Genomic DNA, 13,646 nt, shown 5'->3' with positions numbered 1-13,646 from the left:
GTGGCCTGTTCGCTATCTGTGCCTCGCCTACACTGGGGGACGGCATCACTTGTTCCGGAACAAGACGGGTCCAGCGGCCGGAAGATGCCGCCCCCTCCCAGGCCCAGACCCACGTCTTCTGGCGATCCTCTTCCCCCTCCACTCCCCCTCACCCTCCAGCGGTCACACAATCTGCGGGTCACAGGCGGGCGCGGCCAGTCCTGCGCGGCGCGAGCCGCTTCTGCCCGCCCGAGGGCAATGGCGCGGGAAATTAAGTGTCGTCAGGTTGCCACCCTACTGCGAGACCTCAATAACGAATGGCGGGCAGCGCCTGTTGCACTGGTCTGTTCCGTACCTGCCGGTGGCTCCAACGAGGCTTTTCAATCCCTGTCGTGCTCCATACGAAATTCCAATAACATATATTTTTACATTTTTTATTTACTTAGAGCATGAGATCCACAAACAGTGATTGACGGTCTACAAGTAAGTCAAAATCTCAGTCACATATGTTATATGAAGAAAATCCAGAGACCGTTTAACTAACATAGGTTGTTTTTGATTTCAACTTCTTTGCCTGCAAGTGTTACAGTTAATTCTTTCACAAGAGATCAATTTAGACCTTAGACCATTCTCAGATGACATTCTAAAACAGTTTGGTTATAAAATAACATCAGTTATTCAGTACACAATTTGAGTTAAAATTGAAATGAGAACTAAATACAATATATGTCACACCAAAATTAATAACTAACTAGATACATTTGTAGCTGGGTGATCATCAAGGTATGTACGATGCCGAATACGGCGAAGTCAGCTGAAGGCATTACAACGTTGAACGGTGTACCGCACGTTTCTAAAGGTGATACACATATTGATGATTCCGCAGCTCGTGGTCTAGTGGCTAGCGTTGCTACCAGTGGATCACATGATCCCGGGTTCGATTCCCGGCAGGGTTGGTGACTCTCTCTGCCCGAGGACTTGGTGTTTGTGTTGTTCTCATCATTTCATCACCATCATGATTCGTGAAAGTGGTTCGATTGGACTGTGTAAAAAATTGGAGTGTGGAAACATTGGGACTTTGTACGGGTGTTAGTGAGTGCGTAGTTGAGAGCCCCACATACCAAACATCATCATACTGATGATAGACATCCAATGTCTATCTGTCTAGCAGTGTCCATCCAGGGCTAGGAGCAGTTACTTTCAATTCAATTCACTCAAGAAATGCACACTCTACCAGTTAAATAAATAATAAAGTAAGGTAACATCTGCCGCATGGAGTAACCGCGCGCTCTAGGACGTCTTGTCTCGCTCCGTGCGGTTTCCCCCATCGGACGTTCGAGTCCTCCCTCGGGGCGTGGGTGTGTGTGTTGTCCATAGCTCAAGTTAATCGAAGTTAGGTTAAGTGGTGTGTAAGCTTAGGGATCGATGAGCTAAGCAGTTTGGTCCCATAGGATCTTACCACAAATTTACAAATTTTTTGGTAACATATTTCGTCTAAATGTTAAAACCTCAACATATTGGTATCAATACAACTTTAGAGTCATGCGTGCAGCGTCCGCGTGTACCTTGTGTAGTCACGACAATGGTGGGGTGTTCCAAGGTGCTGTAGGAATTTGTCGTAGAACTGGTACCAAACTGGCATAGAATTACTAATTTCACAAATCTTCCAGATGGTTAAAAATATCGATCTCAGTTTTCAACTGTAATTTAAAATAATGTAATGAAGAGCTAATATCATTTTATAGAAGAGCTATATCTCACGTCCACATACATACGCTTAAAATCACTCGGAGTGAAGTTAGTGAGATCCTGGAATAAATACTGTGCAATAGATTAAACTTTCAGGCGAAATTTTCTTCTCGCACATACTCTCAGCGAGGACTTAACATCTGGATTGACGGTCATGCAGTAGATGAAGCTGGAACTCTACTACCTAGGCAGGAAAATAACCACTGACGGACGGAACAAGGAGGACATCAAAAGCAGACTAGCATTGGGAAAAAAGAGCATCCCTGGCCAAGAGAAGTCTATTGGTGTCAAACATAGGCCTTAATTTGAGGAAGAAAATTCTGAGAATGTTCTTTTGAATCACAGGGTTCTATGGTATTAGAACATGGACTGTGGGAAAACCGAAGAGAATCAAAGCATTTGAGATGTGGTGCTACAGAAAATGTTGAAAATTAGGTGCACTGAACACGTAAGGAATGAGTAGGTTCTCTGGAGAATCGGAGAGGAAATGCAGAAAACAATGACAAGGAGAAAGGAAAGGATGATATGACATTTGTTACGACATCAGGAAATGAATTCCATGGTACTGGAGGGAGCTATAGAGGGTAAAAACTGTAGAGGAAGACAGCTTGAAATACATTCAACTATTAATTGAAGACCTTATTTCAATAGTGGTTCAAGTCCAATTTTGTTCATTCTGAGATACAGAGTCCCAAAGTTAAATGAGCGCTGAAAAATCGGGAGTTGAGATATCAGAAATATTCAAGTATATATACTTTAGCACTCTGTATATCAGAATGAACAAATATGGTCTTGTACGACTATTGAAATATGTCCTTCAATTGATGACGTAGGTTGCAAATGCTGTTCTGAGATGAAGAGATTGGCACAGGAGATGAATTCGTTGTGGGCCACATCAAACCAGTCAGAAGCCTGCCACAAAAAAAAAAGCTTAAGAACCGTGCAGTACCCAGCCCCGAGCGCATAAAGTATCTGACACACCCGGGAATTGAAGAGCAACAGTACTGGAGGAAAGGATATTTCTATGAAGAGGTTTAACCGCAATGTAGGGCATTGTTTTCACTATGTATTTTCACTGTGCTTTTACTAGTAATTTAAAACTTTGTGTGCCGGTGTGTGGCTCTAGACTGGGACCTTTGTCTTTCGTTGAAGTATCAAAACATGATTCGCAACCTGCCCACACAGTTTTACTTCCACCAGTTCCTCTTCTTCTACCTTCCAAATCAAGTAGCACTTTTGCTGCTAAGTTTGTAAGGCACTTGACCGTGAAAGACAAATGTCTGCTCTTCGAGACCTGCTCCAGCACACTGTCTTCATCTGCCAGGAACGTTTAGAGAATAACTAAAATAATATTAAATCTACTTTCGAGTGATTATAACACGCATACGACTACAGGATGATGCTTCCAACCATTTACATACACTCCTGGAAATGGAAAAAAGAACACATTGACACCGGTGTGTCAGACCCACCATAATTGCTCCGACACTGCGAGAGGGCTGTACAAGCAATGATCACACGCACGGCACAGCGGACACACCAGGAACCGCGGTGTTGGCCGTCGAATGGCGCTAGCTGCGCAGCATTTGTGCACCGCCGCCGTCAGTGTCAGTCAGTTTGCCGTGGCATACGGAGCTCCATCGCAGTCTTTAACACTGGTAGCATGCCGCGACAGCGTGGACGTGAATCGTATGTGCAGTTGACGGACTTGAGCGAGGGCGTATAGTGGGCATGCAGGAGGCCGGGTGGACGTACCGCCGAATTGCTCAACACGTGGGGCGTGAGGTCTCCACAGTACATCGATGTTGTCGCCAGTGGTCGGCGGAAGGTGCACGTGCCCGTCGACCTGGGACCGGACCGCAGCGACGCACGGATGCACGCCAAGACCGTAGGATCCTACGCAGTGCCGTAGGCGACCGCACCGCCACTTCCCAGCAAATTAGGGACACTGTTGCTCCTGGGGTATCGGCGAGGACCATTCGCAACCGTCTCCATGAAGCTGGGCTACGGTCCCGCACACCGTTAGGCCGTCTTCCGCTCACGCCCCAACATCGTGCAGCCCGCCTCCAGTGGTGTCGCGACAGGCGTGAATGGAGGGACGAATGGAGACGTGTCGTCTTCAGCGATGTGAGTCGTTTCTGCCTTGGTGCCAATGATGGTCGTATGCGTGTTTGGCGCCGTGCAGGTGAGCGCCACAATCAGGGCTGCATACGACCGAGGCACACAGGGCCAACACCCGGCATCATGGTGTGGGGAGCGATCTCCTACACTGGCCGTACACCTCTGGTGATCGTCAAGGGAACACTGAATAGTGCAGGGTACATCCAAACCGTCATCGAACCCATCGTTCTACCATTCCTAGACCGGCAAGGGAACTTGCTGTTCCAACAGGACAATGCACGTCCGCATGTATCCCGTGCCACCCAATGTGCTCTAGAAGGTGTAAGTCAACTACCCTGGCCAGCAAGATCTACCGATCTGTCCCCCATTGAGCATGTTTGGGACTGGATGAAGCGTCGTCTAACGCGGTCTGCACGTCCAGCACGAACGCTGGTCCAACTGAGGCGCCAGGTGGAAATGGCATGGCAAGCCGTTCCACAGGACTACATCCAGCATCTCTACGATCGTCTCCATGGCAGAATAGCAGCCTGCATTGCTGCGAAAGGTGGATATACACTGTACTAGTGCCGACATTGTGCATGCTCTGTTGCCTGTGTCTATGTGCCTGTGGTTCTGTCAGTGTGATCATGTGATGTATCTGACCCCAGGAATGTGTCAATAAAGTTTCCCCTTGCTAGGACAATGAATTCACGGTGTTCTTATTTCAATTTCCAGGAGTGTAGTTCACTATAGCCTACATTGTCCTCTTGTGAGAAAAAGTAGCTGTATTGATACTTAAGATAATTCTCACCTCTAGGTCCGTCTCAGTTGTAATGTACGCTTTTCGATCACTTAGGATAATCTTCATATCTAAGATAAAGTAAAACTGGTGACACCTAATATTTTTCAGTAAGTAAAATCATTGCAGATATTTGTCATATAGAAAAATTACCCCATGAATGGAAATTTGCGCTTATTCATACACTACACAAAAAAGGAAACAAATCCAATGTAAATAATTATCAAAGCATGATGAGATACAGATTGCGATGAAGGTTTGGAGAAACGGAAAAAGGCTTTTCTTAACTACAACGGAAAATAAAACACCAGAATATCTTCAACACTTGTATGAAACTGGCAAACAAGGGGAGAACATAATTAGATATATCAAAAGCAAATACCAGAAAAGCAACTGAACTTAATCGAAGAAAACTGCCACAACCACAATACACGAAATTTTTACAGAACTTTTGCAGAAAAAATTCGCAGATACAGCCCACAATCTTTATGTTTCAAGAAATCTGACGGAAAACGTGCATTCACTAACCAGGAGAACTATAAGGGACTAGCACATCAATTTTCAACACACCTTAATTGTTCTGAATTACCTTTGAAATTCCCAAAAAACTCCCCGGATCACCCCCCCCCCCTGACACACACACAAGAAGAAATTCACAAACATATTTAAATTAGAAAACAACAGAACGTTTGGCGAAGATAGGATTATGGCAGAGCTGCTGAAAACTCTAGGACCAAATCTTTGAGAGCGTTAATCCAAATCATCACAGGTATTTGCGAGACAGGAAAATTACTCCAGGAATGGAAATATGCTCTTATCAATTCATTACACAAAAACATGAGACAAATCCAATGTAAATAATTATCGAAGCATATCCATACTTAAGGTCACATACAAAATTCTATCACCCTTTCTACATCAAACATCACAAGAGTAGATGGAGAATTAAACTGGTGAATACCAAGGTAGCTTTCGCCCCAGTAGACCCTGAACAGATCAAATTTTCAGTCTCCAGACCGTGGTAAAATCAAAGCAATTAGAAAGAACCCAATAATTTGCAAGTTTGTTGACTTTGAAAAGGCCTAGACGCAATTGACCGACAAACACTTTTCAATATCCTTGAAGAACGAGGGCTAGAGCCAAAAACCCTTAACCTCATCAAAGAAACACTGACCGATACTACCTCCAAGATGAAATTCATTGATCAAATATCCGCGCCCTTCCTGATCAAAACCGGGATCCGACAAGGTGATGTTCTGTCTCCTCTCCTATTCAAACTTGTACTTGACCATGTTATCCGCGAATGGGAAAAGGAATTGAAGATTAAATGCTGCTGGAAATCTATGCATATGAGGCGTTTCAAGGATGACATAATAATGTCATGTTTATTTTCTGCTGATGACATAGCTTTACTGGCGGATGATGAGGTAACAGCCATCGAACAGGTTAAAATTCTTGATAGAGTATGCAGAGGGAGTTGGTCCGCAAATTTCTTTCCTAATGTCTGAGTTCATTGCCGCAAAAAATGACACCCAAAACGTGTCTACAAAGTACGGTCATATCAAGAGAGTCCTATATTTTAAATACTTATGAGAAGTCTTTGAACCTACGGGGTGAAAGAAAATAGCACAAAACATTCGCCTCCAAAAACTAAAGAGAGCCTATGGACGAACCTGCAAGGTGTACAATAAAAAATGCTTGTCCAATACCACAAAAATAGTGCACTATAATACGGCATTAACCCTGAAGTCCAGTATGCCAGTGAATCTCTGACAATTCACTTAAAAGGTGACCTATTAAACTCTCTAAAGGAAGTACGTAAAATCATCAGAAAGATACTAGGGCCAAGGAAACCAGAAGAGGGCTATAGACTACATTCTCGTCAAACAACTGAGAAGTTGTCCAACCTTGCAGCAGACATTAGTAAAATGCAATTAAAATTTTATGTGCACGTATCTAGGATCCCTAAAACAAGACTTACGCACAAAATTATTAAATATAAAAATGGGATTAATACTATATCCTGGGCAAAAGAGATCAAACAGGACCTAAAAATAGCTTAGATAAATTGTTAAGATAATTTGGACAGAAAAGTATTTAGGCACTAAGTTGACAGATGGAAAGTATCTGCAACGCAAATGCCGTTTCCGGTCATCGCGATCTAACATTCTAGGATATTTCTTGAATTTTCATCAAGACAAGTTTCAACGTCAACATTAACAAACATTATATAATTGGAAAGCAGGAGCAAAATCGACAGAGGACAGGACGAGTCCCTGCAGAAAACTTGAGAGCAGTGTGGGTAAAAAGGAAAAAGAATCAAAAACCTTTGTGTGATCCAACAGGGCTAAACGCACATAATAGTAATAAAATAATGATAATGCACAAATTATCTAAGTAGTTTCGTCATCAACAGATCCTGTCCATCCCTAACTATGCACCACAGTAATGTGTTTTACAACTGCTGTCAGTGTTTTAATCGATATACAGGGTGAGTCACGTAAGACGTATCGTCCCTTTTATTTCATGAAGAGCTACACATATCGAAACGCGGTTTTCGGCAAATGTTAGAGCATCTTAGGGCACGTTTATACCGCTGGTATCAGCGGAGATACTGAAGCCAGTACGCTTTTTTTTCTTTTTTCTTTTTTTTTTTTTTTAATGGAACCATACGACAGCTTTTGGGAAGACAATTACAATTATATAATGTTTGTTAATGTTGACGTTGAAACCTGTCGTGATGAAAATTCAAGAAATGTCATAGAATGTTAGATCACGATGACCGGAAACGGCATTTGCGTTGCAGACCGTAGCCAACATCTCGGACCAGGCTGCGTAGTTCTATACCGTAAGGTTTCACATTTGTGTATCCTCCCAGATTTACGAGAGCTGAAAATTGGAATCTGCTCGTCTTTCTTCAGAAATAAGGAGGTCTTACACAATTCAAAAGTAACTACTGTATTAAAATTCTAAAGGTTATATGTAATGATTGACATATCTTTCCCTGTACGTGGCTGTCTTCTTACATGTAAAATACATGATATTGGATAACTATCTCTACCTACACTGCTCTAAATTAATCATATAGGAGTCATTGAACTAAACATTTTACTAAAAATACTTTGGTGACCTGTACACTGCAAAAGAAATATTCTTACCAACGAAAATGGTTTCATGGCTAACCTAAGCACGTAATGAGTGTGTTACCATCCACGCACAATAAATATTGAGGACTAATCTGACAATGCAGTGCAATTTTGTTCACACGTAAACAAAATAAACTATTTACTAACATTTTTTTAGTAATCACTCAGTCACATAACGTAAATTTTCTCTTCCAAAAGTATGACTTTATCCTTTACTGAAGCATGTGTTCAAACTGTTGACCATGGAGCGAAAGGCACGTTTGGCAAACGCCGTTCGAAAGGACGATGAACGAGTTTAAGTACAGTGGATGATATGGTAGAGCATGCACTGGCCGTTCGACGACCCATGCCGTATGGCATAGTCGGGGCTTCATCATAAACTGCATCTTTGAGGGGGGACTTCGCAGGTCATTTGACAACAGAATTTCGTCCTATCCAACGTCCAGTAAACTTCACATCCAGTTTTTGCGTTGTAATTCGGGACGTGTGGCCGCTACAACCGTCGTATTGCAGCAACACAAACAGTCGAAAATCCTGTTGTACCTCTTCTAGAGGAACCAGGAGAATGTTCTTTAGAAAACGCGTGTAAGAATGTCGATTTAGAAAACGTGAGATGAAGTAAGGTTCCACATTGTAATTTTCTATGATGGCGTAATATGCGTTTGCACTCCACGGCCATTGATGTTGCACCCGACGAAGACAGTGTGGCTTTCCGGCTGCCCAGTAGTGCATGTAACGCAAATTTACATTAGCGTGATTAGTGAATTTTGCTTCATCGGTAGAGGTCACACGTTGGAAAAACATTTGGTCATCTCTCAGTTGCTGAAGGGCAAACCAACAAAATTTTGTACGACGTTCGAAATCACGGCCTGATGCAGTGACAGAGGATAGGGATGGAAATTCTGTCGAAGCAGGATGCGAATGACATTCTTTTGGGTGATACACATTCCTTGGCGATATGTCCCATACCACTGTGCAGGCTCATCAGCGTCATAGCCAGAACAGATTTTTCGTGTTCTCTGTCAGTTGCAGTCTTCTCTCTCGTCCTCGTTTTCACGTTCAAGAAACCTGTCCGCTCTAGTGTCCAAACTATTGCCTGGTCGGACATTGGCGAACCTAATAGACAGCCCTATACCGCTTTACTGATTTTACAACATTTATTTTACTTTCACCGTATAATAGTAGTATATCCATCTTCTCCTCATTTGCGTACTTATCTCCGCGCAAAGGATGCTGGAGTTGCCAAATGTGTTGACACCCTGACATAGTGTAGCAAGAGAGCTCTGGATGGCCGTGTTTGCACCGCTAGTGCCGATTCCAGCCACCGTTCTCTTACATTCTAGGAACTTTTTTTAAATTTTTTCCACGGCTGGTTTCAACGTCAATATTAACAGACGCTGTATCACTGTAACTCTTTTAACAAGAGCTATCGAACGCAGTTATGAAAAGTATACGATTCCATTAAAAAAAGGAAAAAAAGGTACTTGCTTCAGTATCTCCATCGATACCAGTGCTAAAAACATTAACGAACGAAAAAAATGTGACCTTTGAAGCTCGAAAATTTGCAAAAAACCTCCTCTCGATATGTGTAAAGGTTCATGAAATTAAAGGTGTATTACCTCTTACCCGCCTCATCCTGAATATTGGAGGTAGGGAGGGGCGGGGGAAGGAAAAGGGGAAATTGAGTGTGACGGATTGGGAAAGGATAATGGAAACAGGGAGGTAGTGGTGGGGCTGTCATGAGATTTAACAAAAAAGGTCATGCTAAAATTATACAACGCATAATTAAGTAAAAATTCTCGTTAAAATACCAATAGCGTAGAATGATGGGCACGTGATATCTAAACGGCATTAAAGAGTAAAATTTTTAAATACTGAGGCGGTTCTAGAATGCAAGGATGTGGGAGGACGTAGTAGTGGCTCGGGAGGAGCGACAGGGGTGGTTGGGGTAAAATGCTATGGCTTTAAAAGCAGCAGGTCTTATAGTAAATTTGCAAAACGTGTCAAGTGAAATCGTTCCTTTAAAATAACAGAATGAATGTGTAAATGTGAACATAGGATTAAATAGTAGATTACAAAAGTTTAATAAGGTAGCGAGCACTGAGTTAGTGTGTTAAAATGTTAAACGCGTGAATCTTTAAAGGTATGAAACTAAGAGATCTTATTCAGAAAGTATAATTTAAAATTATATAAAAAGTTTTCCGTTAAAATGTTAAAATAATGAGCCTATGAAGATGGATGTTTAAACAGAGAAAGACATAAAGATCGTAAACTTACGGATGTGGAATTATGTAGAGTAACTAGAACTGCATGAATTGTCATTAAATATTAATTATATTTTTAACTAAAAAATATTGAAAGCATAAAACTGCAAAAAGTATAGAACGGTAAATTATTAATGTGAATCTACGTGCAGGAACTACGGTTAAAGGGAACAGGCGGTGACAGTTATGGTTAATTGCTTTTGCTTCTGTTTGATGGCGTTTTACGGATAGTTTTTAAGTTCTTCATGTAAAGAAAAAAACTCTCCTAAATGTCTGTCGCTATTTATGGGATGAATCCATAACCTCCTAGTTCATCTGTATTTCAAAACTCGACGAGTTACTGCAGAGCCAAAACAATACCAATAAAAGAGGGAAGACATTGTTCTACAAGACAGCACAGACTAGCTAAAGGCGAGCAACTGTTGACTGCAGCTGCATTTTCTACTGACTTGCTTGTCAGCTGTCGAAGGGTAGGGATTTTATAAATTTATTTATTTGGACTCCGGCAGCTAACAGCCATTTAGCCAAAGAGTGGGGATTACCTTGACAGTGCAGCGCAGCCCGCCAAGGAGGAAAAAAAAAAAACAATGAAGAACCATGAAACGCACATCTATGTCGATCTACAGCAGTTTCATTAGCTCTCCATTATTTTTTATGTCAAAGTAGACAACGAGAGTACAGAATTCCGCTTCAGTTTCTGCAGTAAACATATCACAAATCTCCAGTTCGTTTTTGTGATTAGTTTTACATCATATTTTATCAGACCTATGTCATTGACACTTCTATCTAGACACTTTATCTAGACAATGAGACCATTAAAATAATACGAGGAACCAACACTAGGTCCGCGCTGATCACTAGTATTTAGTTTTTTTCTGTCCTGCATTATATGACTACACTAAACCAAGCTGTAACCGCACGAACTTACGGACGCGGCACTGACGCCACTGATGAGCTCGCATTACTTGTGACCAGAGACAGATATCAGTATCATTAACATTTCAAAAACTTTTTGGCTCTTTTAGCTACATTTCACTCCCAACAATGTATGGTCTAAAACGGATCTAACAGTAAGCTACCCGCTACATAAATTTTCACTACAAGATTTGTAAATGAAGTACACAACGCTGACAAATAGCATCATTTCACAATGACTGCTAAGAAATATGGAAAGATAAATGATTCAATACGAAGCTAAGATGTTACACCACCACGTGTACAAAAAATCTGATTTTTTAGCCGCCTACTTTCTTCAAAATCGGTATGGAAGCGTCACGGAACTAAGAAATGACGCGAAACGAGAAGTAGAGTTTTTCTTTTTTCACGACGTAAGATAGCTTTTAAGAACAAAAGTTCATAAAACGATGTGGCGAAGTCTTATATACTGCTAAGAATTTTTAAAGCATGAAAATCGGAGAAGTGGATTTTCCCCCATTTCGCCGCCCCGGCTCGACGCGGCGCGCAATTTAAGTGCACTACACGTCGGCCTGAGCCGGCTAGGCACAAGCCGACCCAGCACGCGTCATACCTGCCCGGCCCGGCCGGCAGTGTGAGCTAGGATCAACATGAGACTGCAGAAGTAAGTTTTCAGAGGCATATTTAACAATTAAATTCATCTTTACGCGCAGTTGCGCTTAACACACTAGCTCGCTTGTTGCCATCTCGAAAACCGATCGTTGACTTCCTACTGCGCTATGTAACACTTTGACGCCTTCCTTTCCAGGGCCCACTTGTGACTGGCCCATCCTTTTCATGAATAAGCAATGATAGTAACTGAAATTTGTAATTAGCATTTCCTGATGAAATGAGTGATATTTAAATTATTATTAACAAGTTCTCAGAGCATGCCATCAGCATGGTTGAAGCTGATACTTACACAGCTAATATAAATAATGAAAGATTCGCTTCTTGGCGCCCAGCGTGCTATGTGAATCCCTATTCTCTCTCTCTCTCTCTCTCTCTCTCTCTCTCTCTCTCTCTCTCTACATCTACATGACTACTCTGCAATTCACATTTAAGTGCTTGGCAGAGGGTTCATCGAACCACAATCATACTATCTCTCTACTATTCCACTCCCGAACAGCGAGCGGGAAAAACGAACACCTAAACCTTTCTCTTCGAGCTCTGATTTCTCTTATTTTATTTTGATGATCATTCCTACCTATGTAGGTTGGGCTCAACAAAATATTTTCGCATTCGGAAGAGAAAGTTTGAAATTTCGTAAAAAGGTCTCGCCGCGACGAAAAACGTCTATGCTGTAATGACTTCCATCCCAACTCGTGTATCATATTTGCCACACTCTCTCACCTATAAAGCAATAATACAAAACGAGCTGCCCTTTTTTGCACCCTTTCGATATCCTCCGTCAATCCCACCTGGTAAGGATCCCACACCGCGCAGCAATATTCTAACAGAGGACGAACGAGTGTAGTGTAAGCTGTCTCTTTAGTGGACTTGTTGCATCTTCTAAGTGTCCTGCCAATGAAACGCAACCTTTGGCTCGCCTTCCCGACAATATTATCTATGTGGTCCTTCCAACTGAAGTTGTTCGTAATTTTAACACCCAGGTACGTAGTTGAATTGACAGCCTTGAGAATTGTACTATTTATCGAGTAATCGAATTCCAACGGATTTCTTTTGGAACTCATGTGGATCATCTCACACTTTTCGTTATTTAGCGTCAACTGCCACCTGACACACCATACAGCAATCTTTTCTAAATCGCTTTGCAGCTGATACTGGTCTTCGGATGACCTTACTAGACGGTAAATTACAGCATCATCTGCGAACAGTCTAAGAGAACTGCTCAGATTGTCACCCAGGTCATTTATATAGATCAGGAACAGTAGAGGTCCCAGGACGCTTCCCTGGGGAACACCTGATATCACTTCAGTTTTACTCGATGATTTGCCGTCTATTACTACGAACTGCGACCTTCCTGACAGGAAATCACGAATCCAGTCGCACAACTGAGACGATACCCCATAGCTCCGCAGCTTGATTAGAAGTCGCTTGTGAGGAACGGTGTCAAAAGCTTTCCGGAAATCTAGAAATACGGAATCAACTTGAGATCCCCTGTCGATAGCGGCCATTACTTCGTGCGAATAAAGAGCTAACTGCGTTGCACAAGAGCGATGCTGATTACGTGTCAATAGATCGTTCCCTCTCTCTATTCCAATACGATACGGCTCCTGATAGCACGTCTTTAGTCACACTACGTAACCATTTAACGCATCATTCATTTAGCCTGCCTTTTGATCCTACCTACTCGCTAACCTTCCATAACAAAACCTACCTACACTGAGCATTAAAACTCTCTCTCTCTCTCTCTCTCTCTCTCTCTCTCTCTCTCTCTCTCTCTCCCTCCCTATATATATATATATATATATATATATATATATATATATATATATATATATATTGTTGTCTTCAGTCCTGATACTGGTTTGATGCAGCTCTCCATGCTGCTCTATCGTGTGTAAGCTTCTTGATCTCCCAGTACCTACTGCAACCGACATCCTTCTGAATCTGCGTAGTATATTCATCTCTTGGTCTCCCTCTACGATTTTTACCCTCCACAGTGCCCTCCAATGCTAAATTTGTGATCCC

Source organism: Schistocerca gregaria, chromosome 7 (assembly GCF_023897955.1).
Source record: "Schistocerca gregaria isolate iqSchGreg1 chromosome 7, iqSchGreg1.2, whole genome shotgun sequence".
NCBI classification, from domain to species: Eukaryota; Metazoa; Arthropoda; class Insecta; order Orthoptera; family Acrididae; genus Schistocerca; species Schistocerca gregaria.
Note: the sequence above shows the minus strand (reverse complement) of the source record.